The 26,631-nt window shown below is 36.4% G+C and overlaps 1 protein-coding gene across 2 annotated transcripts in view; it reads left to right on the top strand.

Annotated features, from left to right (window-relative positions):
• The window catches only part of rarab (retinoic acid receptor, alpha b), a 207,892-nt gene that overhangs the window by 51,166 nt on the left and 130,095 nt on the right, over positions 1-26,631 (top strand). For both annotated transcript variants that reach the window (XM_056453742.1, XM_056453741.1), the window contains exon 2: positions 18,858-18,924. The gene's annotated coding sequence lies outside the window, so the exon portion shown is untranslated. The remainder of the gene's footprint in view (positions 1-18,857; positions 18,925-26,631) is intronic.

Here is a 26,631-nt window from a genome sequence, read left to right as displayed (position 1 = left end):
TTTCTCACAAACATTACATGAGATCTGCTTCCTTCATGTCTGTCGCTGTACTATTTATCTGACGCAGCCAAGGTGGAGATTGAGGCACACTCTGACAGATGCGTGGGAGCGCTGGGTAGGGAGAACCAGCATTAAAGGCAAAGGCAAACAGCTACATTGTGTTCAAAGCAGAAAATTGTAATGTTCTGAAAGGTATAATAAATAATCTGATGTGTGTTTTGAGCTGAAACTTTACAGACACATTCTGGAGACACAAAAGACTTATCTTAAATCTTGAAAAAGGGGTAAAATAGGTGCCCTTTAATGTGTTAATATCATATTTTAGTTGCAGCGCTTTTAACCAATGAGAGCTTTAATAGAAGAGCAGCATTTGCATAGTTTCTAGAACTGTTGACATAAGTACTCACTATTGGTAGGACTGGGTGGTTAATTTAAGGTGTTTTTTATGCACATTTTGCCTGTAAAGCCAGTTATAACTCCAACACGTGCTTTCAGATGGAGCAGCATTTACTACACAGAGTTTAAAATCCCTTTTTACATTACAGTAGAACATGAACTGTTTTTTCACCCATGCAGTTACAAAAAGGGTTATATAAAGTCCGTAATGTAGGAACACCAGGCAAGTTTGACTATAAATGTTTGGAGAAGCTTTATTTATTTTTTTTTAATGAATGGCTATTCGGTTACCATCTCTATGTGCAATTTTTCATATCTTAGGAATCCTCTAGAGTTTAAACTGTAGGTTGCTATGTAAAACATTAAAAAGAAAACACGGTAATTTGCTTCAAAATATTTTCCAAGGTCATTCAAGAGAAACAATCATGTTCAGTTTGGGCAGTACATCTGTGTTACACACATTTCCCTGACCTCCTCAGGGAAAAACAGTCCTCTCTAAATGGAGCAAATGAGTCAAACGTTTATTTTGTTTACAGAAATACACACATATAATTGTTCTGTTGCACTGAAATGAAGAAAGATTAATAAAAGTACAGGATTTCTGTGGATTCTCTCAGGTTCGCCTGCAGCACCAGGTTGTTTACCATCTAAGATGTGGTTTCCTTACCGCACAGAGACAGGCAGAACAGAAAGTGCAGCCGTGGAGCTCAGAAATGCAGTCTAGTACTCAAGCGTACACAGAGTACCTCGCAGCCTCAGCGCTCGGTCTCTAGAGGCTATTTCTGGCCAGAGAATCGATCTGCATGTAGTGGAGTCTGGGTAGCTGGTCGATAGCAGCCTATTAAAGAGATGTACCTGCTCAGGCTGGAGTGCCACTATGTGCGGTCACTGGCTTGAGCTACACTATCTTTTAGTATGCTGTAGACTGTGTGTGTGTGTGTGTTTCGTGATTTGTGCTTGGTATTAGTAGGAACTCAATACAGCTACTTACACATTTGTCAATTTATTATAGACCACTGAGGCACTTTACCCATGTTTAGGGACAGACTTTTATACAAGTAAACAAAATGACTAAATGTAGATTAGGTCTTAGGCTGTTCTGTTTGTAGCGTGCATGCTCTGTTTGTGCTGTGTAAATGTGAGTGTCACGTAATCCTAGTGCTCTGAAGGTGGATTGTTTAAGATTGGGGTGTGGTTTGAGTTTGGTGATGGAACGCTAAAGGTGTGTTGACCAGAGTTGCTTTGCACCACCCAAATGGAGGATGTACTGTAGCATGTATATGATTGTTTAAATGTTTGGGGTCATTGAATGTCCTCCATATTGCTTTAAAATACAGCATTCTGTCTAGAATCAATACGTTTTGTGGTCTGCTATAGGCATGGGATGATAACTGTTATCAAGGTATACCGCAGTTAGGAAAAGTCATGGTTTTAAAACCACCAAAATGTTCTGCTATACCGTTCCTATGGTATACAGTATGTAAGATTTTTAAAAATGTTTTTTAGGACTACAGTATCTCCAGCAGAAATTATATACAAAGATGCCGTTTTAAATTAAAGAAATCTGTGTTTTTGAAATGAAGACAGCAGAAGTCAATGATTGATTTGAATTATTTAGCCTGACATGTTTACTCTTCCAAAATATTTTAAATATTTCCTATCATAAAATATATTGTGTCCAAAGGGGAAAAAGTTTAGTTTTTTTACCCAGACAGTTAAAAAAGCATACATTTTAGAGCAGTAATTACAATACTGTGAAACTATTTTTATCAAAGATTATTATACCGCTAGAATCTTATACTGGCCCAGCCCGAGTCTCTTCCGAATCTTAATATATTACACAAGCCATGCTGTGGTACTGTGACACTAACTACCAAACTACTAACTACTTATTTCCCCTAAATCAAAAGCACATTTATACTATCTGAACCATTTATCTCATATGTAGTCCACTATATTTGTACCTTCTTTTCATATAGGAATTAGTATTTGTGTGAACGTGACGATCGCTTCCACAGCTTTAGCAGTTATTTATTCTATAGGGGAGAGTGTCTGATTGGACGAAAAATAAAATGAGAACTGAAGTGACATCATTATGAGAAGCATTTTGAATGTATTTACCTTCTAAATATGGATTTTATTACTCTTTTGAAGCTATAGGTAACCATGATGTGAGCATGTTCATAATAAACGCCAGTACTGATTTTTTTGGTCCCTACATGCTAAAAATGAAAGAGGGGATTTTGAATGACTTTCAACATTGAACCCCATTGATTTTCACTGTATGGACAATTTTCTGTAAAATATCTTTAATTTTTCTCAAAAGAAAGAAGGTAATGCAGTTTTGTGATGTTAGGATAAATGAGTGAAGATATTCTCTCCCTGAGGTCATCTGAGATGTAAAGTAGGTGTATGTATTTTTTTTTCTTTTTCCTTTCTATTTTTTCTAAAATTCAGCATTAAAAATAACATTAATTCATGATTTTTACAGGATAGTTTGCCAAGACTGTTGATTAAAGATCATTAAGTTGTAGGGCTGTGATTTGAAATGTTGCGATTAGCTAATTGAAAGAGGCTGCAATATGAAATGTATATGTATTATTTATTTCTTGCCAGTCTTACTAGCCAATTGAGTGAGCACACTTTTGTTCTGCCCAATCAGATTTGTGCAGCCGAACTGTGCGGAACGCCCACAATAAAAAACAAACAAACAAACAGGAAGGCGCTTACGAGTGGGATGGTGGCATTTGCCGCTTTAGAAGCATTAATAGACGAATTGTTATAAAAAAAAACATGACATCGGTAATATGGGAATATTCAAAGTCACAGGCACCAAACAAAAACAGGTCATTTGTAAGAATTGTTGCCACAGCACGAGAAAATACAACAACCAGCTCCTAAAAACGAACCACAGGCAGCTGTATGAGGAGTGTCTTGCTTAAAAGGCAGTTGAAAGTATTGCCAGTGACACTCAATCTAATAGCAAGCAACCGCAAAGTAGTTTGACAGTTGTTTCAGCCATTTTAGTTTTCTGAGTGTTCTGTATTTTTATAATTATTTTCAATTATGTTCAACATGTTTACAGAAAGGTTAGGTCATTTTATTTTTGTTTACTGTTTGCTCTAGAGAAAAAATAAAATAGTGAAAAAATTGTCAATATTTTCAAACAAATTTGAATAAATGTTTAACTTAAGTAAGTTAATAACTTTTCAGTTTCTTTTTTAACCAGCAATCAGGGCATTTTAGCAGTAAGAAGCTATGATTCAGATTATTGAGCTGAAGCTTGACTACAAAAATTAAATCGAAATCGCAATATCTGTCAAAAAAATTGCATCACAGCCCTATAAAGTTGTAAATAATGCTCACTTTCCTTCACAGACTGATCATTCATAAGGCCTAAATATATCATTAGAAGCCATTCATTAATTCTGTTTTGCCTACATAAGCTTTTTTGACTCTAAAAGTGCTGGTAGTTTCTAAATCACAGTTTTACAGCTGGAAGTCATCTTTAATGTTCTACTATTACCATTAAATATTCATTTTTGTGTGAACTATCCCTTTAAGGCTTTGCTCATAATATTGATTTTATGCTACATGGATGCATTGCACAGAATCGGTGATCCATACACACTAACGTTCCACCTTTATTTCAGCTTTCAAGTGCTTTATTACCATAATGTTGTAGTATCTGAAGACAACTAGCCACTGCTGGATGTTCTACTGCAGACAATTAACTGGATAAGCTCCCATCCATCGGCAAACCAACTTTCTCGAACACACACTGTCAAGCCAAAAGGAGGGCATGCTTGATCTTATCAGTATTCACAGCAGCTACAACACGCTTCCTGATTTCAAAACAGATATTTACATTCACGCTTCCCTCGTGCATTATGCTGTGAAACATGCAGCTCGTTTTTTGTTAACACTTGCAGAGACTTTTCCAATATCCTGATGTGTTCTTTCATTATGTATGACTGTATTGTATTGGTCAGCACCACTCCCTCCCCTCTTTATCGAAACACCTCGCCCGACCCGTTCCTTTAAAAGCAGCTATTCAATCTTACGCCTCATTTCCAAATCCGCCTCCTTTCCTAATACATCTTACAGCTGATTGCTGGAGTAAAGGTTCAGACAAAAGCCTGACACAGGCCTATCCAGCATCAGCCCCTTGAGCCTGTGGGGGAAACATGTGGCAGAGGCACACACACTTCAGCAAGTACAGCCGTGTCTCAGGCTCATGGGACTCAAGGACGGTTTGGTTTTTATCACTCGATTCCCATCAATCTTCAGCTCCCAAGGACACAGAGTTCTGAGTGCAGGGGCTTCCCTCCAGGGATCGCCTGTTCCCGTGATGCGTCCCTTCTCTCGTCGTCTCAGCTAGCGCCATGTTGTGTTTAGTCAAAAGCTTCATTCCTGTTGGCCCGTCTGGTGTTATTCACATAATATTTTATGGTGCGTTTCTGCTACATGTTATGAGACTATAGAAATACTAAAATGGTCCACTATTTTGTCTCACCATTTTTGAATGGGAGAAAGTGCGATGTGAATCAGGGGCAAAGAATTAGCATGGATGGAGTGTACATGTCCCCACTAATATCCGCAGGCTATTGAAATGTCCCCACCAATAACTTAATTCACTTAATAAATTTGCGCTGTCAGCATTAATCTAGACATGCAGAAAGGGTTAAATCACATTCTCTAGTCAAGTCCTCCCATGCCCAAACACATGAACAGTTAGCTGTTTTAGTTAGCTGTTGATTAGCTGTGCCTTGGCGTGAATCATGGTAGAAAAATCCCAATTCCAGAATACAATAGTCAATTGCTAACTGGTAAAAGTATTGCAACACTGCAGCTGCTGTTTTTGCATGACTAATAAAACAAGTAATGTCCTGAGATGTGTTTTTACACTGTTAAAAAAAACTAGCGCCTAGATTTATTTTTAGTTCTTTTAGTGTTTTATTTATTTATTTATTTATTTATTTATTTATTTTTTGTTTTTTTTTAGAATCAAAGGAACTTTTATAGTCAACTCAACTTACAACAGTCCAACAGGCTAAAATATTATGTTAAACTTTCTATAATTAAAAAACAAACCCTGATAAAATTAATAATATTGGTTAAAAACATTTGTTTTCATGACTTTGTCATCATTTGTACAGTGTAGGACTGTACATGTATGTTTATTGTGTTCTCATGCCAGTGGCAGTGCCCCCTTGTCAGCAAGATCAGCCCTCCTGGCCCCCTAAATTTGGCAGAATAATGGAAGAATGAAAACTGCATACTTACAGAAACTGTGTGAAGTTTGTACCTGACTAGACTAAACAGCAAGTGGTTAGATACACTACCGGTCAAAAGTTTTGGGTCATTTTTTTTTTCTTGAAAATAAATCTGTTCATCAAGGCGGCATTTATTCAATGTAATAAAATTGTTAAATTGTTAAATATTTATTAAAATTTAAAATAACTGCTTTCTTATTGTATAGTTTCAAATGAAATTATTACTTCAGTCATTATTGCTTTTATTACTATTACCATTAATAATAATAATAATAATTAATATTAGAGTGATTTCTGAAGCATCATGTGACTCTGAAGACTGGAGTAATGAAGCTGAAAATTCATATTTAAAATGACTGAAATAAATGATTAAATGATAAACTACTTTTGAACTGTTATTATAAAGTGCAATAACATTTCACAACTTTACCATTTGTACTGTATTTTTTATTAAATAAATGCAGCCTTGGTGAGCAGGAGAAGCTCGTTTTAAAACATTTAAAAAATGTACTGACCCCAAACTTTTGACCGGTAGTAAGTCTCTTCTCTATGCATGCATTAGCCAACTGCACAGAGCAAGTAATAACTATGAAAAAGGTTTGAGGCATGACGGCAAACAAGGACAAGTCCATTGATGACTACTTTAATAACTGTAATAAACTAAACCAAAAGATTTTTGAATGAAGCCTAAAAATCCATAGTGCTCATTATAAGTGGCCATGGCAACACTGCAGGCAAGAACTAATCATGATGTGTCTGTTGTGCAGTTTAGTGTTGTACTATTAAATTGGTTAAAAATAGTGAAAATTGAACACAAGATGTCTGACACTCAATTACCAACCATTCAGGTTTGCTGTATTCTGTAGACAAGACACTCTGAACAATTTAGAGAATTTACACACTTATTTAAATGTTTATGTCAATAGCATAGATAGTGTGTGCTTAAACGATTCATTTTAATGATGAAGATTTATTTTAAGATTAAATATGAGGCTAGCATGATTATACATCTTTACAGAATAAGCAGCTATTGAAGAACAGATCATAGTTTATTAATAATCATAATATTATTAATATTTAGTCGTGCTAATTTAACAACTCCCTTTACTGGCTTGATACAATTTCTAATATTTTTAGTCAAATGATAAATATTGTAAAATATAACTTTTTTATTAGATTACTTCTAGAGCATGTTGAGTGATGAATGAAATAATGAATGACATAGGAAAGTGCATTAAATAATTCTGAATGTAGGATAAGATAAATGTTAGAGTGTGCCCCCTAAAAGCACGAGTGGCCCCTGTCTGGCCCCTCAGTTACTGTGCTTTAGAACCGCTACTGGCTCAAGCCTATAAAAACGGCTTCTTTAAGGATATTTGGACATAAGAAGCAATATTTTGGAGGCAGATCAGGTTATGTTGTTACTGATTTAAAATAAGTTGAGTATTTCCTCATTGAAGTAAATAGGACATGTAATTGCATGCCTGAAAAAGCTGTCTTTCCTAAGACTTTACTTGAAAAGTAATAATTATTTTCATCAGTTACGATACATTAGATCTCCCCCATTTAAATCTGTAACATTCACAATTATAAAGCACAAGAGAGAGAGGGAGAGAGATCATTAGTTTTCAATTTTTCTAAAGTTTTCAAAAATCTCAATTCAAAATAAATGATATTGATTTGCTTATGTTTATTAATCCTTCGAAGCGCAGCATTCAAATCTGCATTTGCTTTAGAAAGATTCAGTTTTTACACTTTTCCAGTTAGTTACAAACAGTTAAATAAGACAGAGGTACTGGGAGAACAGTTTATAGTTCAGATATAAACACTGACGTTTATGGTAAAGATTAAAATCACCATTTATTGGAACTTGACGCTGGTGAATGTTGTAGCAATTACATTGTTTAACCAATAGGTAGCGACAAACAACCAGCAATTTATGTCACTGAAAAGGTTTTCAAAAATTATACATCTATAATCAAACATGAAGTTTTCTCAATCTACTCCCTTATTTGGCTCCATTATTGCTTAAAAACTCTTTGTAAGCTTTTTCTTTTCCCTTTTTAGTTCTATTTGTAGCCTCTAAAAATTACACCCTTTTTTAGGTGAGCGAATAGTCTGGATGAAAGATCTCTTGACATTTGGGTTCAGTGGCTGTTTTTCCATTAAGCTGTATGGATTGGTCCATTTTCTCCATCCAGTGTGTCGTTTAGTGAAGGAGCCCATCTGCTTAGGATTTTTAGACAGCCATTTTGGACAGGTGTTGACATAAAGAATACACACAACCAAAAGTCACCCTGTTGAAATATACACACGCTTACTGTACTTGTATCGCCAGCCTTTTACCCATCTGTTTATATCTCTCTTTGTTTCAGTGCCCATCTCTGTCTCTCTTACTCCGTCTCCCTCTTTTTCCCTCCCTTCCCCTCCCTTTCTTTTCTTATGCATTCAGAAATACACTTTTTTTTTCCTCCCTAAGACCTCTCTGTATCTCACAATAGCCAGTTGTATGCAGAGTTCAGTGGTAGAGGTGCTTCATCTTGTGTCACCAGAGGGTGGTCCTATTTAGATAGTCCAGGTTGAGGGGGGATAAGGGTGACCTTTGGGCTTTACAGGGTCATCGTCCATTAGGAAGAGATGGGTGGATGTCACAAGTTGTCCTGCTTTGACAATTTGTCTCCTAGTATCATTTTTTTTCAGGCTGTCCTGTCCTGTCAGACCTAATCCACTCCTCCAATAAACAAATAGCTGCTGCCTCTGTTTCTTGCTCTTCTACTCATCACGTTTTCACATTGAAGTCTTCTGTTGGCTTTATTTTGTTCTTTACCCAGCTTTCTTATTCAGCAGACAGCTAATAAATTCCTAAGTGTCTGGCAACCTTTGGCATATTAGCTGTAAAAGATGCCGTTTCTGTCTGAGTTTTATCAGAAATCGTGCCAGTGCTACTGAAAAGACTGGGGTCAGTCAAGGAAACTGTGGTCTCATGACTTCGGCGCGTTCCAATCTGTTCTGCTCTGCGTCTTTGTCGCTGCATAGTTAATTCCTAGAAAGCAATTTCTGTTCAACAGCTCTGTCATTGTGTAATCCGAAAAACACTACTGATGGGATTAAACGGCAACACTGACTAGAAAGCTGATTACCTTTGGGTAATAACTAAACCCAATCAACCAATCACAGGAATGACATCTACTGTATAAGATAATGAAGCTCACAAGGCTGTCAAGAACATTTTGACCTATATAGTAAAAAGGAAATCTGCAGAACAAAACCACCACTTGTCACACTAATTCACTTGAATTTTTAGTTGATTGTGAGAAACAATTGCAGTGGGGCCCAAAATTTGGCATGAAAAATGTTGTATTGTAAAAATGTGTAGTGGCTGCAGTTATTTCTTTTTATTTATTTATTTTTTTTACATTTATTTGTTTATGAATCACCTTTTAAATGCATTATTCAATGAATACATCTAATTCTGATTTGTATTCCAAGGAGATAACATTTTTCAGTGTCAGTATTAAAAATCCAAAGTTATAGTGGTTTAAAATTTCTCAAATGTGGAAGAACAGCATTTGTTCAGTCTGATTCCTTTATCTTAGATTTAATACAGTAACAGAAACTTCAGGTTAATATTAAGCATTTCTTTCAAGTTTATTATTATTATTATTTAAAAACAGAAAATACAGTATAAACAATGCACAATACATAGACCTTCTTAAAGTACAGGCAATAACAATCAATTATTAACAATAAAAAATAAATAAATACATAAAATGCAGACATGCATCGTAGCTAAATATTGTTTATTTAGAAATATACACGGGTGCGCTGGCGGAGTGCACCTGTGTATTTGCTACTTCAAACTGTTCTCGTGCTCTGCCATTTCGCAATCTAAATAAATCAATAAACACATAACCTCTGCTTGCTGTAGTTTGTTAGAAAACATGCATTTATACAGCTTTATTATACATGGTATGTGGTTTATTTTGATATGTTAACTGTTTTTGTGCTGTTTAGCGCTCAGCGCATTAAGAGAGAGGGCGATCACATCACATATACGGTTCTTACGGTTCTTTTCCCTGGATTTTGTTTTCCCTTTCGATTCAAATATGGTTTCCCAGCATCCCTCAAAGTCTTCCTTACTCTGTCCGTCCATTTGTTCATGTTGGCTCTCCTTTTTTTGCTGAGGATTTACCATTTAAAGAGCCCATATTATAGATGAAATAGGGTCATATTTAGGTTGTAAGGGTCTCCAACAACAGTCTAATATGCATGCAAGGTCAAACAACACTTTGATGGTCTTATAATATGCATTTATTTTTACCTAGTTATCCCAGCGACTCCCATATGAATCGTTCAGCGATTCATTTGTACCCAAACCCGTCCTCAGCGCGAAGCTAATCTGCGCTGATTGGACCAATGACAGGCTGCTGCGATTGGTCGACGACACTGACAGGCTTCAGGGCGAGACAGAGTGAAATGCCCAGCAGATTATCAACAATATAAAAGTAGTCACAGTGTACACACGCTTCATAGTGGATTTTGGCTGCCAGTGGGTGAATGTAAATATAGACGATGGACTAGAAAATACTGACGACTAACTATTTTATCAAGCAAAAAGTCCAAGAACTGGCGAGGATATGTCCTAGCAGTCTACTTGCTCTTTTTACACACACGCACACACAGGGCCGGCGCGTCCAGAATAGAGACGGCGCGGCGGCGACACCTCCCTCCCCCTCCGCGTCCTCAGTTACATCCGCGATTACAACCCTAAGATTTCAACCGCGACACCCCCTAAAGTCCTCACTTTACAAACGGGTCCCTTTGATCACCCTTTGCCTAGAGCTTTACCCTATTCAGAGACACGCACACACACACACATCAACCTCCTAAGAGGAGACACTCACACAAACGACCGTCCTCAGAGGAGCCACACACACACACACACATTACACACACACACATAGCTGACTATCCATAAACAAAGCGGCACGCGTCGCGTTTTTAACGTAGCTTTACACGCGATATGAGAATATAAAGAGTTAACCTGATACAGTACACGCGGTTACAAGTAACAAAACACAACTAAATACATAATTTGCAAGCTAGAGTAAACGAGGCAACAATTTTAATCGCACGTACTTACACTGGTGAAATGGGGGAAGAAACTGATTCATGATCCACTGATCCTTGTTCTGACAGTCTATACTGATCCTTCCTTTAACAAACTGAAGAAGTCTTCTTTGTAAGCAGGTAGTTTCCAGAGGCTCTCGATCTGCTCAAGGCTAGGCTATATGCTAAGGTTTCATCTTTGGGTGAACTGTCAATAATCTCCATCTGCACAGCGTGACTTCATTCTACCGGTGTCTGTGTGTGTCTCTGTGTGTGTGTGTGTGTCTGTGTGTGTCTCTGTGTGTGTGTGTGAGTGACTTTTTTCTGTTAGTGGGCGGAGCCGCAGGTTTCAAATCTCCCGGGCTTGCGCGTGCAACTACTTGTGTTTCGTAGCTGCGTCATCGCGAAACACCTAATAACTCGTTATCAAGACGACTCGTTTGAAGCACTATGAGTCGACTCTTTTATAGATGAATCAATAGTTTTAAACACTGTACACTTACAGATTTAAGCCTTAGCTGGATATTTCACTTCACTTAGAGCTGTGTGACACACTACATGGAAGGGCATTTTCAAAAACCCATAATATGGGCTCTTTAATGTCCGAAGCAGACATATCAAGCCCACTGCATGAAGCTATTTTAATGTTTAAAATGCAGACTCCTGGTCATGGGAAATATCCCCAGACTGTTTATGCATACGAAGTTCACACATACAATTAATGTCACATGGTTATCTCAATTTATCTAAATTTATCTAAATTATCTACATTTTTTTGGACTTTTACGGTTGCTCCTCGCACGCACTCAATTATAAAGTATTTACTGTCAACTTTAAAATAATTGGCAATGACAGCTGTGAAAAAAAAACTATAATTTGTAATTTTGTAAAATTTTGTTATTTGTAAAGTTGAGGAAACTATATTAAAATTCAAGGGAGTTCAGTGTACAGTATGTATTTCCTCATATTTATATCATATTATATGTCATATTTATTCTTTGGATCAAGTAATTGTGCAAGCATTTTTATTTGTACTCTCTCTGGTGCGAGTAAATGTGAATGTAAACATGAATAGGATGTGAGAATTAGAATTTCAGACATACTTTTCCCATGAAACATATCTAGATGTGCCAATACTTTTGATCAATGTTTATTATTGCATTTATTTCATAATGTTATTTTTTTTTTTTCCCCTCCCACTTTTAATTGTTTTATTTCAAGCAGCCATTTACTGTTTTTATGAAAAATCAAAAGGATTAAAATGCAGATTTATTCCCACATGCGAATTTGCTCATATTTACCAAGGATAAATAACTCCGTAAACATCATACTAAAAATTATGGTGTCAGTACCTGTGATTTATGATAATTTTAACCCAGATGCCTGTTCCGAGATGACGTGCCATAACAAAGAGTGCTTGATAGAGATGTCAAACTCCTGGAAGAGCCCTAGTCAGCCAGAGACAGTTGACTTTAAGTATAACAGAAATAGAAGGAATGTGGTGAGTTGGGAACATAGTGTGTTGCTGTCACCTTTTTAAAATGTCACGCACTCTGTGCACGTAGCACCATCTGAAGGTCGGGACGGGTGATGGGAAGCGCTGTTGATAGCAGAGCACTCGGACATAACAGGTGACCTGCTGACAAAGCCTGTTCTTCTCTGTCAAGCAGACTAGATGGCACATGTGGCCTTCACGCTGTGTAAAGCGACATTTCAGTATCCCTGGACAAACAGCTCTTGAAGGCGCATCACTGGCACCTTGCTTTTTCTTTCAGAATTTGAGTTGAAGGGGGCTCTGGACCAGTCAGACTCAGAGTCAGGAGGACTGATGAGGTCAGATTTAGCAGATGCTGTGCTTGATGTATATTTTTGTGTGTGTTTTTCCTTTTCTTATTTTCAAGAAGCTGTTCTGTATCTCAGACAGGAGAGCATGAGGATAGCAATGGCAAGTTCTTGGGTTTGATTCCAAGAGAAATGTAAAAAAAGATTATGATTAAAATGTTAAAATAGGTTTGTTTATTATATATGTTTATATTGAAATAATATAAAACACACATATTTTATTAGCTTTTAATATGGTTGATTTTTTTTAATACTTATGCAACACAAGTTGAGTTAGGCTGAGTTCACACTGCATGATTATCATAATTGTCACATCACTGTTGTTTTCACACTGCATGACTATCTAGAGTGGCGTTCAATTGCTGCTGTGTTCATACTGCATGATGGACCTGTGACAGGAGGATACACACTGCAGATCTACAAAAAAATGCAAACAACTCTGGCTCACAAATGCACGCGAGATGTGATAAGATCACTCGAGATCATGTGCAAAACTGGAAACGGTACATTGAAATGAATATTTAATTAATGCCATTGAAATCGTCTGTGCACTGAATTCTGATTTACAGCGAAAGGGCAACAATAAAACTAAATTATGGAGAAGGAAATGTTTGGGAAGCTGCAGGGGACTGAGGACGCATCATTGCAAAAAGAGAAAAAAATAGGTCAATAAAGCATTGGCATTTAACATGCAAAAAATTTGATGGGCGTTGGCGACACGTCTGCAATTCTCTCTGATTGCGTTTTTGATAATTCACTCTGTGTGATTGTCACTCGCATAAAAAACACTGATTTACCTCTGATTTCTGTACTTTTGTCTGTGATTTCACAAAATCTTTCCCCGAGCAAAAATTAGGGCTAAAATCATGCAGTGTGAATTTGCCATCAAAGCAAGATCTACAGTAATTTGCAGCAGTCATGTTCATAACAGTCTGCATGAAATGAAAGTATTTTTGGTGTCAGTATGTTAATCCGAAGGATATCTACAAGCTACTGTGCTCCAAAAACGGTGACAAAATTTGCGTTAAAGGACACCTATTTAACCCCTTTTACAAGATGCAAGATAAGCCTTTGGTGTCTCCAGAGTGTGTCTGTAAAGTTTCAGCTCAAAATACCCGTCAGATAATTTATTATTCAATGCTGGATCTGCCTGTTTTTGTGTCTGAGTACAGTGTAGCTGTTTTTGTAGCCTGTGGCTTTAAATGTGAATGATCTGCTTCTCCCCGCGCACTGCTCCTATGTGCATGTCTGCTTCACATCATGAGGTACCTCAGATAAACAGCCATCAGTGACAGAGATAGACTCAGATGAAGCTGAAATACAGCTCATTATTTTGTTTCATGTATTTGTCGTGGAGTTTATTCAAGCCTTTCTGAAATGATGATTCTCACACAAATGCCGCTTGCAGTACTCAAACACACAGACACACACACCTAAGCACATTAGTGTTTACTGACACCATGCGGCCGTGGTGATTATAGGGGTTACGAATCACACAAGAATACAGAGCCTGTTTGTGATAACGTTTTAAACATATAAAACATATAAAAATCACAGAGAGTTTTAACACATATTTTTATCTCAGTTTATTTGCTATTTAACTTAAAAAAGTTCTGTGTTCATGTGTATACATGCTATTATAGAAACATGACACCTGTCAATCAATTCGGTGAGCGGGGAAACCACACTCCCTCCTGCAGAGGGCCTTAAAATCACTAGGATTTGGGTCCTATTTTAACATCAGGAAATTAAAAAGAAAGAGTTTTAATTTCTTGAGAAATTAAAGAGTTAGAGTTTTGTTGAACATTTAATAATGTTCAGCAAGGTAGAGAGAACATCGGTAAAAATTAAGGGCATTTTTGCTTACTACAATACTAACTTATCACTAGAAATGCCATCAAAAGTGTAAAACGTTGGTCAAAAACATTAATTTTTACATACAAACTTACAGCCAAGCAGTGATTTGAGGCACTGTGTTTATTTTTTAGCTCAACTGTCAGAAATGGAACTGTGGGATATCAAAGGTAGCAAAGGACTGTCTATGCTGCCTTCGAAATTTGATAAGAAGGGACCTCCCGAGACAGGAAGGGAAGCAGAATTTGGATTCGGAAATACCTTCCTGACTTGCAATTCTGCCTATGATGGCAGCATTTTAAAGCTTTCAGAAGCAGCCAATGTCAACTGAGGGTACAAAAACAATCTACTAAAAGGTTTTCGTTGTGTTTGAAAAGTTTTAACTGGAAACTATGTTGTCAAAATAGTCTATTCTCAGATATAAAATGCCTTTATCTTTAAGTCACAATATTTTTAAAACATTTTCTGCAAAGGTTATACAGGTAAATGTAACGGATGTAAATATAAAATAATATAATATAATATAATATAATATAATATAATATAATATAATATAATATAATATAATATAATATAATATAATATAATATAATATAATATAATTAATATAATATGATTAATAAAATAAGGATATAATATATCATAATATATCATATATTAAATATCATATCATATATTAAACATCACATCACATCACATCACATCACATCACATCACATCACATCACATCACATCACATCACATCACATCACATCACATCACATCACATCACATCACATCACATCACATCACATCACATCACATCACATCACATCACATCACATCACATCACATCACATCACATCACATCACATCACATCACATCACATCACATCACAATCTTCTGCGTAAAAACATATGCTGGATAATTTGGCGGTTCATTTGGCTGTGGCGACCCCTGATTAATAAAAGGACAGAGCCAAAAAGAAAATGAGAGTATAATATAATATAATATAATATAATATAATATAATATAATATAATATAATATAATATAATATAATATAATATAATATAATAATATATTAATATAATATAATAATATAATGATATAATTCATTCTTTCCCAGTGTTGGATTGCGGCTAGAAGGGCATTCGTTGCGTAAAACATATACTGGATAATTTGGCGGTTCATTCCGCTGTGGCAACCCTAGATTAATTAGGGACTAAACCAAAAAGAAAATGAATGAATGCATGAATTGAAAATATAACTGCTGATTATGATTAAAAACCAGTGACACCTTTGTAATGAAGCATTTCTTATATTTTATTATTAAATATTATTAACTACTGCTAACACTACTACCGATACTATGACTACCACAAAGACTAATAAGTTATTTACACCATTGCATTAAAACCCCTCTATTGCCCACTTATGTCTTGTTGTAAAAAAATTGACCAACATATAACTGAAAGTGCCAAGGGCCAAAATGCCTCAACTTGTTTTACTGAAAGTTTGCTCAAGTAAGAGAGTAAATATTTCATTATGTTCAATATAGTAAAAAAGCCTACAGATATTCCCACAGCCAATTGAAACTCACTCACTCACAGTACACCTAGTGCTTATGCTGCGTTCAGGGTGGTTGAGGACACACACATACACACACTCTACCTTCGCTGTCACATTTTTCTTACTAAGTGTTCAAACACAATAAGCCTGAGCAGATGATGAGACAGGAAATGTCAGAGAAAGAGGAATTGCACTCCTCCATCTCTTGCTCTTCTCTTCTCTCTCCTCCTGTATGTCTGATATGTAGCTGCAATACTTCTGATGAGCCTGACCTCTAAAACAAGCTTCAGCTATCCACCAATCAGGACCTTCAAACCGTCTGAAACACATGACTCTTTGTTGTCACCTCCTTTAGAAATCACAAAGCCTGTCACCAGATGACAAGAGCTGCTTTTAAGTGACTGCGCTGGAATATTCTCTGACAGGAGCAAGAAGCTTTGAAGTCTGTGAATTAAATATTTAGTAACGCATATGATGTTTTACAATTGTGCCATAGGTTAAGACTGAGGGTGGGGGGAGGCGATGCCATACTGGATTTCATCGATTTGTTAAAAACAAAATCTTAACCAACATCCAAACTATGAAAAGGTAAAAATGTAATTACACTAAAGTAAAAATATGTTATAGAATATAATAATTTTTTATGACTTCACACTGTAATTTTAGTACTAAATCTATTAGCTCAGAAATGTGTAGTTGTTATTAAACATGTTAAATATTTTGATTTATATAAAAATATCTAAATTATATATCTTGTTTCCTGTGTTATTTCTTATGTTTTAATTGTTTTTATTGACATTTTATTAATTTGTAATTGAGTATTTATTTGTTTCAGTTATTGTAGTTTTACTTATTTACTTAATCCCAGGGCTGCTTATATATTAAAGTTGATATTTAGCCGCACCATATTGGTGTTTCGTAACATTTTTTACGAGGTGGGTAAAAAATGCTCAACCCCCCCAAGCTGGAGGACCAGGACATACACACAACAGCGCTACCCACTGCGCCACCGTGCCACCCATATTGTAGTTTTAAGTTAAAATAAATCAAAATGCACTACTATTAGCTCAAGTGAAGTTTGTGTGTGAACAGTTGAAGGTAAAGTTATTATCCTTCGAAATTAGTTTTTAAAAAAAAAACATTTCACAAGTGATGTTTTCACAGCCTTTGCTATCTTTTTTTTTTCTTCTTCTTCTTTAGAAAGTCGTGTTTGTTTAAGTTTGGCTAGAAAAAAGGTAAAAATCTAAAAAAAAAAGGATATAACTGAGGACGCGGGTGGTGGGGGAGGTGTCGCGGATGCCGCCCTCTCTATTCTGCCGCCTAGGTTGCCTCTATGGACGCACCGGCCCTGTCTTTATTATAACGTAGTTATCCCAGGGGTTGCAACACATGCATGTTGTTTTTTAAAGTTGTGGTCCAGAGTGTATTTTTAAGGCTTGGTTGTGTTTATAAGATGCAAAGCAATGTGTGCCCATGCTAGAAAAATAGAAACTCATGCAATTTTTTTCATATGTCTTACTTTGATTATCTACAGCTACTCAGCTAACATGAAAAGGACTGGCATATTTTTAGTTTCTCCGAAAGGCCAGTAAAAGCATCACGCCTCTAATAGCATGTGTTTTGTCGTTGTGTGAATACTGTCAGTCAGAGTAGCTGTTAGCTACAGAAACAGACATTTTTTCTGAGAATGAAGAGGACACAGCTGAATCTCAGAAAATGAAGAGGACACTGCTGAACCCCATACCTGCTCTCTAAAATAAAATCTGACAGGTGTCTTTCACATATATTCAGAATGACCATGTGTAAGTAATATGAAATGTTCACATATCTTTTGCGAGTTTGTATTATTTGAGATGTAGAACGCAGGGAAAGTGTATGCACAGAGACACTGCAGCTCTGCCCAAGATTGAGACTTGAAGATTGTTGTTTACAGCAGTTTGTCCGATAAATATTAATTTGTAGCTATATTGTTAGCAGTGCCGTTGTTTACATCCTTGCTTACATCCTTGCTACAACATACTATAAAACTATGTAAGAGATCAATGTTAACAGATAAAAATACTTCCAGGTTGTGGCTCACAATCCACAGCTTTGTCTATTGTGGTTGAAGCTGTTCCTTCTTTGAGGAGTTTTTAGCCGAATCCAGCACTGAACTAGGAGAGATTCTTTAAGCAGTCCTTTGTCAAATGCTAGCTATACATGTTTTATAATTCTCCGGAACATAATTAAAATGAAACTGTAAGCACTTCTATCTTTTTGTCGTGTCCTTAGGAAGCCCAAATACAGAAACAGAAGAAGCTCTGTGGAAATAGCAGTGTTTGGGTAGCATTTTAGCTTTCTCTGCTATAACGTTACTGCGCCTCTGGCCACGCCTCTTCGCTGCGCATGGTAAATGCATGAATTGTTCACTGTAGACTTTGCTAAGCTAACTCTGTAAAAGTTAATGTCTCTCTTTGCATTGAACTTTGAGCGTATTACATTCAGAGATGTTGTTTATGTTCACACAGTTACATTACACATCAACTAACGTTTAAAATATGATATCGGGACCACCCCTTTAAAGTAACTATTAATTGCTGTTTTTTTTATCTTCTGTGGGTTGTGGATAAAATATGAAAATTCTAATAGTTGAATAAAATTCATTTGATGTTTGGAAATCACCAAGCGAACACCCGAATCCCCCCCCCCACCCCCGTCATGTTATTCATGTACACTTCATTTGTTTTCTTTAAATTTGTGTCAGTATAATTATGCTTGTCTTTTATTTTTCAAATATTCTGCGCTCGATAGCATAAACCTCTAAATCCCGCTCTCCTTGTTCTCTTTCAGGGGTTTTGCGGCACTGTTCTGCTCCTCTGAAAGTCGGAAGAAGTTTAAGCTGGAGATCCCACAGCAGGTAACTCTACTTACTCATTAAAGCTGTTTTATTTGGCTCCTTCTTAAAAGACTCAGCAGCAGGAGAAATGGAGAATAAATGATGTAGGCGTCAAAAAAATGAGAACACCGAAAAAATGGATGCATGTCATATTTTATTTCCATGTAGCTTCTAATCAGATTGTAGCATCTTAAAGAGCGTCTCGAATGCCAACCAGGATATGAGCTTCACGTGGAGTCTGTTTCCCTCCTCCAAAATCCATCACAATAAATCATGTCATTCTCAGTCACACAGCACAGCTCTGTAAGCACACTAAAATGGAGACTAGTCTTGCTGAAAATCTACTTATGAGTGGAGTGTGAATGTATATTTAGGGCTGGACAGTTGGGATATGTCCCTGCCAAAATGAAAAGACCAATATTTGAAGCTTCCACAGCTGTGTTTGGATGGAATACAAGCAGTGAACATTCTTCTAAATGGACTTTTTTTTACATTTGATGGCATTGTTTATGCTTGATGTATTTTGCTTTTGGTGTATTTTCCAACTGCTATGTTTTCCAAAGCACCAGACAGCAGTTTAGGGTAATTACTGGCTAAAACACAAAATATTGTGTATGCAGAATTGCTTGGCAACAGATAACAACTGTTACTCCATTTCATAGATCATGTCCTTTTTTTGTTGTGTTAAAGTTAATTAGCAAAAAAAAAATGCTTTATGAAAAGTCATAAAAATGTAGTCATTTGTTTTGCAAATTAACTCTTGGTTTATTTTTTCATAATTTTTTTAAAATTATTAGAGGGTGAAATTACGGGAGTTTTCTGGGAGAAATAACAAAACGGGAGATGGGTCTGAAATAAGGGAGACTCCCGGGAAAAACGGGAGTGTTGGCAGTTATTGCTGGAGCACGTCTCACTATAGTTGTTAAACATGATATTGAAATAATCTTCTTTCTATCTAACGACTCTTCAGTCTTTTAAATCTATCAGAAAACGTGTCACGGCATCAGTACACTGCTTCAATATTTCGCTTTTACACTGCGAAAACCTCCGATACTGTTGGTTGGTTGCTGTTGGTTGTGCACCTTTTTTACCAACCAAGTTTGTCAACATCATGATAACGACACATCACTCTGCCTACTCATGCCAGAGTCCCGCGGAAAACGTGATTGACCGGTGGTAATTTGTGTGTAACTTATCTTTATTTATTTATGATTTGGTTATTGGTAAATCAAAGACCATGCGGGTCAGGTAGTTGAAACTGTAGGCTACAAATTATTAATTCATTATGAATGAATTAATTATTCATAAATAATTAATTCACCACCGCCTTTGACGATGATGCCATCGTTCATCGCGATGTTTCACATTAGACATTGTACAATACCAAATTGGTCTATATCGCCCAACCCTTACTGCTATCATCTACACTATAGTCATACATGATATATCGGCTGCCTATTGCGATAAGCTATTGTTTTAAGTGGCGATTCGATTTCGATTAATCGCACAGCCCTACTTCAAATCACATTTTTAAGAGAAAATAGCTAAAACTTGTCAAAAGTCTTTTACATTGTCTAAATGTATATTCAAGTTGCACATTTATTGTACAATATTAATTATTAGCTAAAAGTATTTTGAGTAATCTGTCTCTTTTGAGTAAACTTTTGAAAAAACATTTAACTGTACTGCACTCCTGCTTCCAAGAAGCATTTATATACACATTTTTATCTTTAGTTACACCTATGAATCTCTCAATTCAACCTGCTGCAATTCACTAGGCATTCAATTAGTCCTCCATAACAAAAAAAGCAAACCCCATTTCACATCAAACAGTGCATAATGACCCCACAATGCCTTGTCAGCTCCTTAAAAAACATGGCAAATTATTTATTGTCTCTCGCGCTCATTAGCATGCAGTTTACATCCTTTAAAAGAAAAGAAAACATGTGGTTTCTCCTCTTTGAGCGCTTCCCATGTGGATGAGCGGAGGGAACTTGGTGAGCGCTCATCACCCCAAACACTTCAATGTTATCTTCTCTACTTCCTCCTCAGTCGCTCCCACTGGGACTCTCGTCCTCGCTTTGAAGTAGCTGCACTTGAAAAAGACATCTCGTGCACGCTGAGAGGAGTAATATGAAGAAGGAAAAAAAGCGTAGAGGAGATTGGTTCTGGCTGCTCGAGTTAGAGGGATTTGTGGGTCAGACTCCAAAACTGCACGAAGCAGCAAAAGGATGTAATTGTTGTTGCTGCTCAAAAATCGAGCGAGTCGCTTTTTTACCAGGAAAAAAGTTCTAAGCGATGCCTGGAGGACCGAATCGCTGTCCGTCTCTTTCATTCCTGGCGGAATAGCAAGACCTTCCTCCTCATTTGCTCATGAAAACATTGCTCAGTCTTGTCAGTGTGTGTCCTCTCATGCATACAATCTGTGGATCTCTGTCCGCATATAGCTTATTTGTGTATATACTGTAGTAAATGCTCAAGTTGCTGCTGGCTGCTTTAAATCAAGCTACTTTCATTTGATGTTAATTGAAGCCAAGGGTAATGATGGCACTGGCAGGCACGCTTGTTCTACTTATTTTTTTCTTTTTCTTTTTTTTTTTGTGGCCAGAATCAAAAAGCAGGCTGCCGCTTTCAGTTTCTGACACCAGCAATCGCTCTATCAGACAGCCGAGATTTCATCTGGAATAATACGATGATGTCTACAGGCTGTCGTAATGAGGGATTGTATGATGAAGGCTTGTTTTGGCACGTAACAGCTGGCTGACATAAATTAAGAAAAGCCCCGCTCTGTGATGCGTGTTCTTGCCATTTGTAGGGATTGTTGAATTTATTCGCTTTGGGAACTGAGTTTATGGTTTGTAAGAGATGATTTGCGGGTTTATCGTGTTGTGATTGTGGTCGACGTTAGTTGGTGGTTTGATACTTGGCTCAGGCCTTGATGATACCCAGTCATTTATGATCTTTAGTGTATGCTGAGCAGGGAAGATGTGTAGTGTGTTTGAAACTGCACAATAGGGCTGAACGATATTCAAAAAAATTCTGACATTGCCGTATTTTGATTTTCTGCACTATGTATTGTGATAGGAATACAATTTCACCAGGCTTGAACAGCTCTATTTGGCAAAAAACTTAATTTAGATTGGTTGGGTTGATTTTGTAAGGGTGTGAATCTTTTATTAAAAAAAATCATAAACAAAAAGCAAGCATTACAATACAGCATATCTATAATTACAACAGTGCTTGATGGTTTTCCATGGAGTCAAACAGCATTCATACACAGAAATTTAATATTGTAAAATAACACTGTATAGTCTTCATTATATTTATAATTCAGTGAAATTATTCTTCATTAAAGTTACAAATGTTAAATGTCATGTTGAATGCTTTACACATACTTGAAATGCCTTTAAAACACTTGCAAATGATAAAGTTTCACTCTGTTATGGTTATTCTTTGCAGTGACTCAACAAAGCTCATGTATTCTCATGTATTCAATTTACTATGACCTTCTATGTGAAGCTGCCTTGACACAGTCTACATTTTAAAAGTGCTATAGAAATAAAGATGAATTGACTTGAATTGAATGTTCTCAATTGTTGTTCAACTATAATTCCAACTTTACATTGCGATAACGATAAATTGTGCAGCCCTACTGTACACTGTAAAAAATGTTTTTTATTCCAGACAATTCTTTAATGTTGTCCAAACACAAATTGTTTACGTTAACTTAATTGTTTTTACAAATTTAAGTGGATTGAACTTAAAACAATTAGGTTGTAAAGTTTAAAAACTTAAGAATTGTGTTGTTTCAACTAATTTATAATAAGTAGTTTGAACAAGCAGCAAAAGTAATTTCTTGAGTCTATAATGCAGTATTGTATGTTTACTAGTGCCCTGAATTTCTAATAAAAGTCACCACAAATAAATGAAAAATGTAAATAAATAATGATATTCAGAACAGAGGTTGTTTCATCATGTTGTAAGTAACAATAAAACAATTACATATTTTAGTACTTTTTAAGTAAGTTCAAAGTTATTTTTGAAACTGACATTCAAAATAGCTGGTTAGGTTGCACCGTGGTGCAGTAGGTAGAACGTTCTCCTCACAACAAGAAGGTCGCTGGTTCGAGCCTCTGCTAGGTCAGTTGGTGTTACTGTGTGGAGTTTGCATGTTCTCCCTGTGTTCGCATTGGATTCCTCCGGGTGCTCCTGTTTTCCCCACTGTCCAAAGACATGTGGCATTGTTGAGTTGGGTAAACTAAATTGTCCATAGTTTATGTGTGTATATGGATGTTTCTCCGTGGTGGGTTGTGGCTGGAAGGGCATCCGCTGCATAAAACATATGCTGGATAAGCTGGTGGTTCATTCCGCTGTCACAACCCCAGATTAATAAAGGAACTACGCTGAAAAGAAAATGAGTGAATGAAAATAGCTGGTGCCAATTTACTACATCTAATAAAATTATAAACTTTTCCTGCAGATCAATTTTTTTATTATTATTTGACTAATGGCTATCATCAGAAATATGTCACAGCATTATTTTTTTTTTAAACTTTATTCCAGCTCATTTTTATCCAGTTGTCTAGATAGTCCAAGGTATTGTTTGACACTTCAGTTGTGCTCATTTAAAGTGTGTTTTTGTGTTTATATTGCAATTCTGTTCCCTTCTTTTCCTTTATGTTGCTGTTGCAACTAATAAGCTTAAAAAACAACTAGCTCAATTGCTCTAGTTAGTGTTGCTTTTGGAACGTTTGCGAGAATAGAGATAGAGTGGGGAAAAAAACACACATTTTGAGGAAAATGTCTTTCTAAAGGAATGTATTGTATGTGAAAATACTGCAAACAGATAATGTGAAATTAAAAAACCCTTAAACTATCAAAGTCTAAAAGTATAAAAGCAACATCCCATTAGGGGGTTTGAATACAAAAGGAAATTTATGTACATATAAATCATTAAACTCAAGTCAAATGTTTACTAATGTTTAGATAAAATGGTAAAATAAGTGTGAAACAGTGTTCCATCATCATTCAACACAGCAAGCATATTTATGTAAACAAATTGAACAACATGGTAATACAAGTGAAAAAGTGATTATATAAAATTGTCAGATAACTAACAAATGAGTGAACCTAGTGGTTTGAGGCATAGTCACAAAGTGTGAAAATTTGCAATTTTAGATAATTAGTGTTTTGTGCTGCACTGTGATCCTTAAAAAGGGGCTTCTAATGTCATCGAAGAATGCTTGTTATAAATATGCTTGGCAACAAATTGCAATAAAAACTAGGGCTGCACGATATTGGAAAAATCTAACATTGCAATATTTTATTATTTTGTGATATATATTGTTATATATATACATATTTCACAAGATGACTTAATATCTCTATTTGGAAGGAAATGTTAGACCGATTGGGATGATTCTGCAGTGGCAGTGCATCTTCATAAAAACAATCTAGAAACTTTTTGAGGTCCCACAGCACATTTTTGTATTTGCATGTGTTGTGAATATTTTCATGCACATGTTTAGTCCGATATTGATGAATTAATGTTTACTATTTGCATCTGTAAATAAATATGTTCTGAGTATAATGTAGAATAATAGAATGTTGAATAATAATCTAAAATACATTCAAGAAAAAAATTACAATTGAAAAAAGTGTTTTATTGTTTCCCAAGTCTAACAGTATCCAAATACAGTAAGTGAATGATAAAAAAGCTAATTCAATAAAATTAATTGTAGTTAGGGTCACAAATAGTCTATTTTTTTTTAACTGAATGCTTTTAAAATCATTATACAATCACAGGCATCAAAAACACATGTAAATGATAAATTATACAAACTCAACATTGCATATCCTGCGTAGGGCTGGGTATCGAGTTCGATACTTTTTAAGCACCGACCGAACCGTCTCGATACTACCGAGTATTGAAAAAAGTATCGTTCGGAACCGGTATCGAATTCAGGGTATCAGTATCGAAAATTTTGGAGCGATATTTAGCCCTAATCCTGTGATGATTGCAAATACTGAAAAAAATATTGTACAGCCCTAATACAAACTGTTTCAAAAATATAATATGTGTCTTCTGCAAATCATACAAAAATGTATAATTATCATTATTTTCTTAAACTAAAATACTAAAAAAAAAAAAAAAAGACACATTTGACTGTACTGTATGAGGACACAAAAACTAAATCTTTATCACAATTTGCTGTAGTTGCTTTGAAAATCCCTTTTCATCTTTTGGCCCACATCTGCATTTCTTCCTTCAAAAACCTCCTAAGGCCTCGAAAGGGTTAAGAGTTGCAGACTTGGTTTATGGGACGGCATGCTGTTTTCACCAAAGCCATCGGAGGGGGGTTTGGTTATTGCCGGTAATAGCATCATTAGAGGCACAAGCGTTCCAAACCATATTAAAGCCTTATAGCGGTATCAGTCATGTGAAATGATATGCCTTTGTTACGCCAGACTCAGCCCACCGTTTCATCTACCTAACCCAGAGATATGGCTTTCATTGCTATCGGGCCTCGCTGCCGTGATAAACGATGCTGTTTCATGTGCCAAAAGCAGCCGCACATCTCTGCTTTGCAATTGTTTTTAATTAGCTGGCTAATCAGGACAATCGTATTGACTTGGTCTCACTTCTTCTTTTATTTTTCCAAACAGATAAAAGCAAGAGTTTTCGCTCTGGCTCTTGGTGAGGTTACAGTAGAGTCTGTTTCCTGTGTAATTTTGAGATAAGGTGAAACAGTTGGACCCTCCGTGCTGAAACTCTTGCACGTCGTCCCTGAAGCCGCTGGCCTTTCGTGTGGTTTCAGCGAGATGGTGTGAGCAGATATTCCTTCTCTCTCTTTTTCTCCGAGTTGAAGGGAGGATGGTGGTAAGGTATGCACCAGGGGGAAAGAGTTCCTCTCTCCTCAGTTTGGGGTCATGTGAGCCGCTTGACGGATAAGCCTCGGTGCGGCGGGCAGAAAGTGCTAGAGGCGCAGCGCTGATTAAAACTCAGACTGCGATCTATCATCTGCCCCCCCTTTCCAACCCCCCAGCGCCATCTTCCTCATATTATTCTCTGGTGTGGGCGCCACGTAACAGATGGGTTTCCCAGAATCCAATATCGGTCGGTAGGGGTAAAAGCTATTTGCATGTGCCCATCACCCTCCTCCAGAAGACACCCGTATTCCTTACAGTGCGTCTTTTCTCTGTTCGCTTTCTCTCAGGCCGCCGTCCTCATTTCTCTCTCAGGCTGTCAAAGCTCTTATCTTTTTCATGGTGGCTTTTCTGCCACTGAGAAGCTTCTATGTCTTGTCTTTCTTTTTTTCTGTTTCATTTCTATGTATTATTCTGTAGGCTGTTTCTAACAGAGGAGCATTTCCACTGGTTGAGATTTAATCAATATATGTGAGTTAATGGCGTTGAAGCCAAAATTGGAAATTTAGCTAATGTTTTTCCTTGTGCCATTCCAATTCTGTTTGGCAAAGTATATTATATTGTATGTATACAGTAGAGTATTTTGACAGGAAAGAGTGAACGGCCTGTTAAACACAAACAAAATTACACAAATATAGCTTTTTGAGCATTTTGGAGAGAAACAGAGTGAATTCGGGCTGAGCGATTTGGCCTATAACCAAAATCTTGATTATTTGAACATTAACACAATTACGATTAATTAACAATTATTTTATTTATTTTTTGCCCTCATAGTTATCTCACAGGTTTTGTATAGTAAAT

The sequence above is a fragment of the Danio aesculapii genome, chromosome 3, assembly GCF_903798145.1.
Source record: "Danio aesculapii chromosome 3, fDanAes4.1, whole genome shotgun sequence".
Classification (NCBI taxonomy): Eukaryota; Metazoa; Chordata; class Actinopteri; order Cypriniformes; family Danionidae; genus Danio; species Danio aesculapii.
This window is presented reverse-complemented; position numbering and strand designations above follow the sequence as displayed.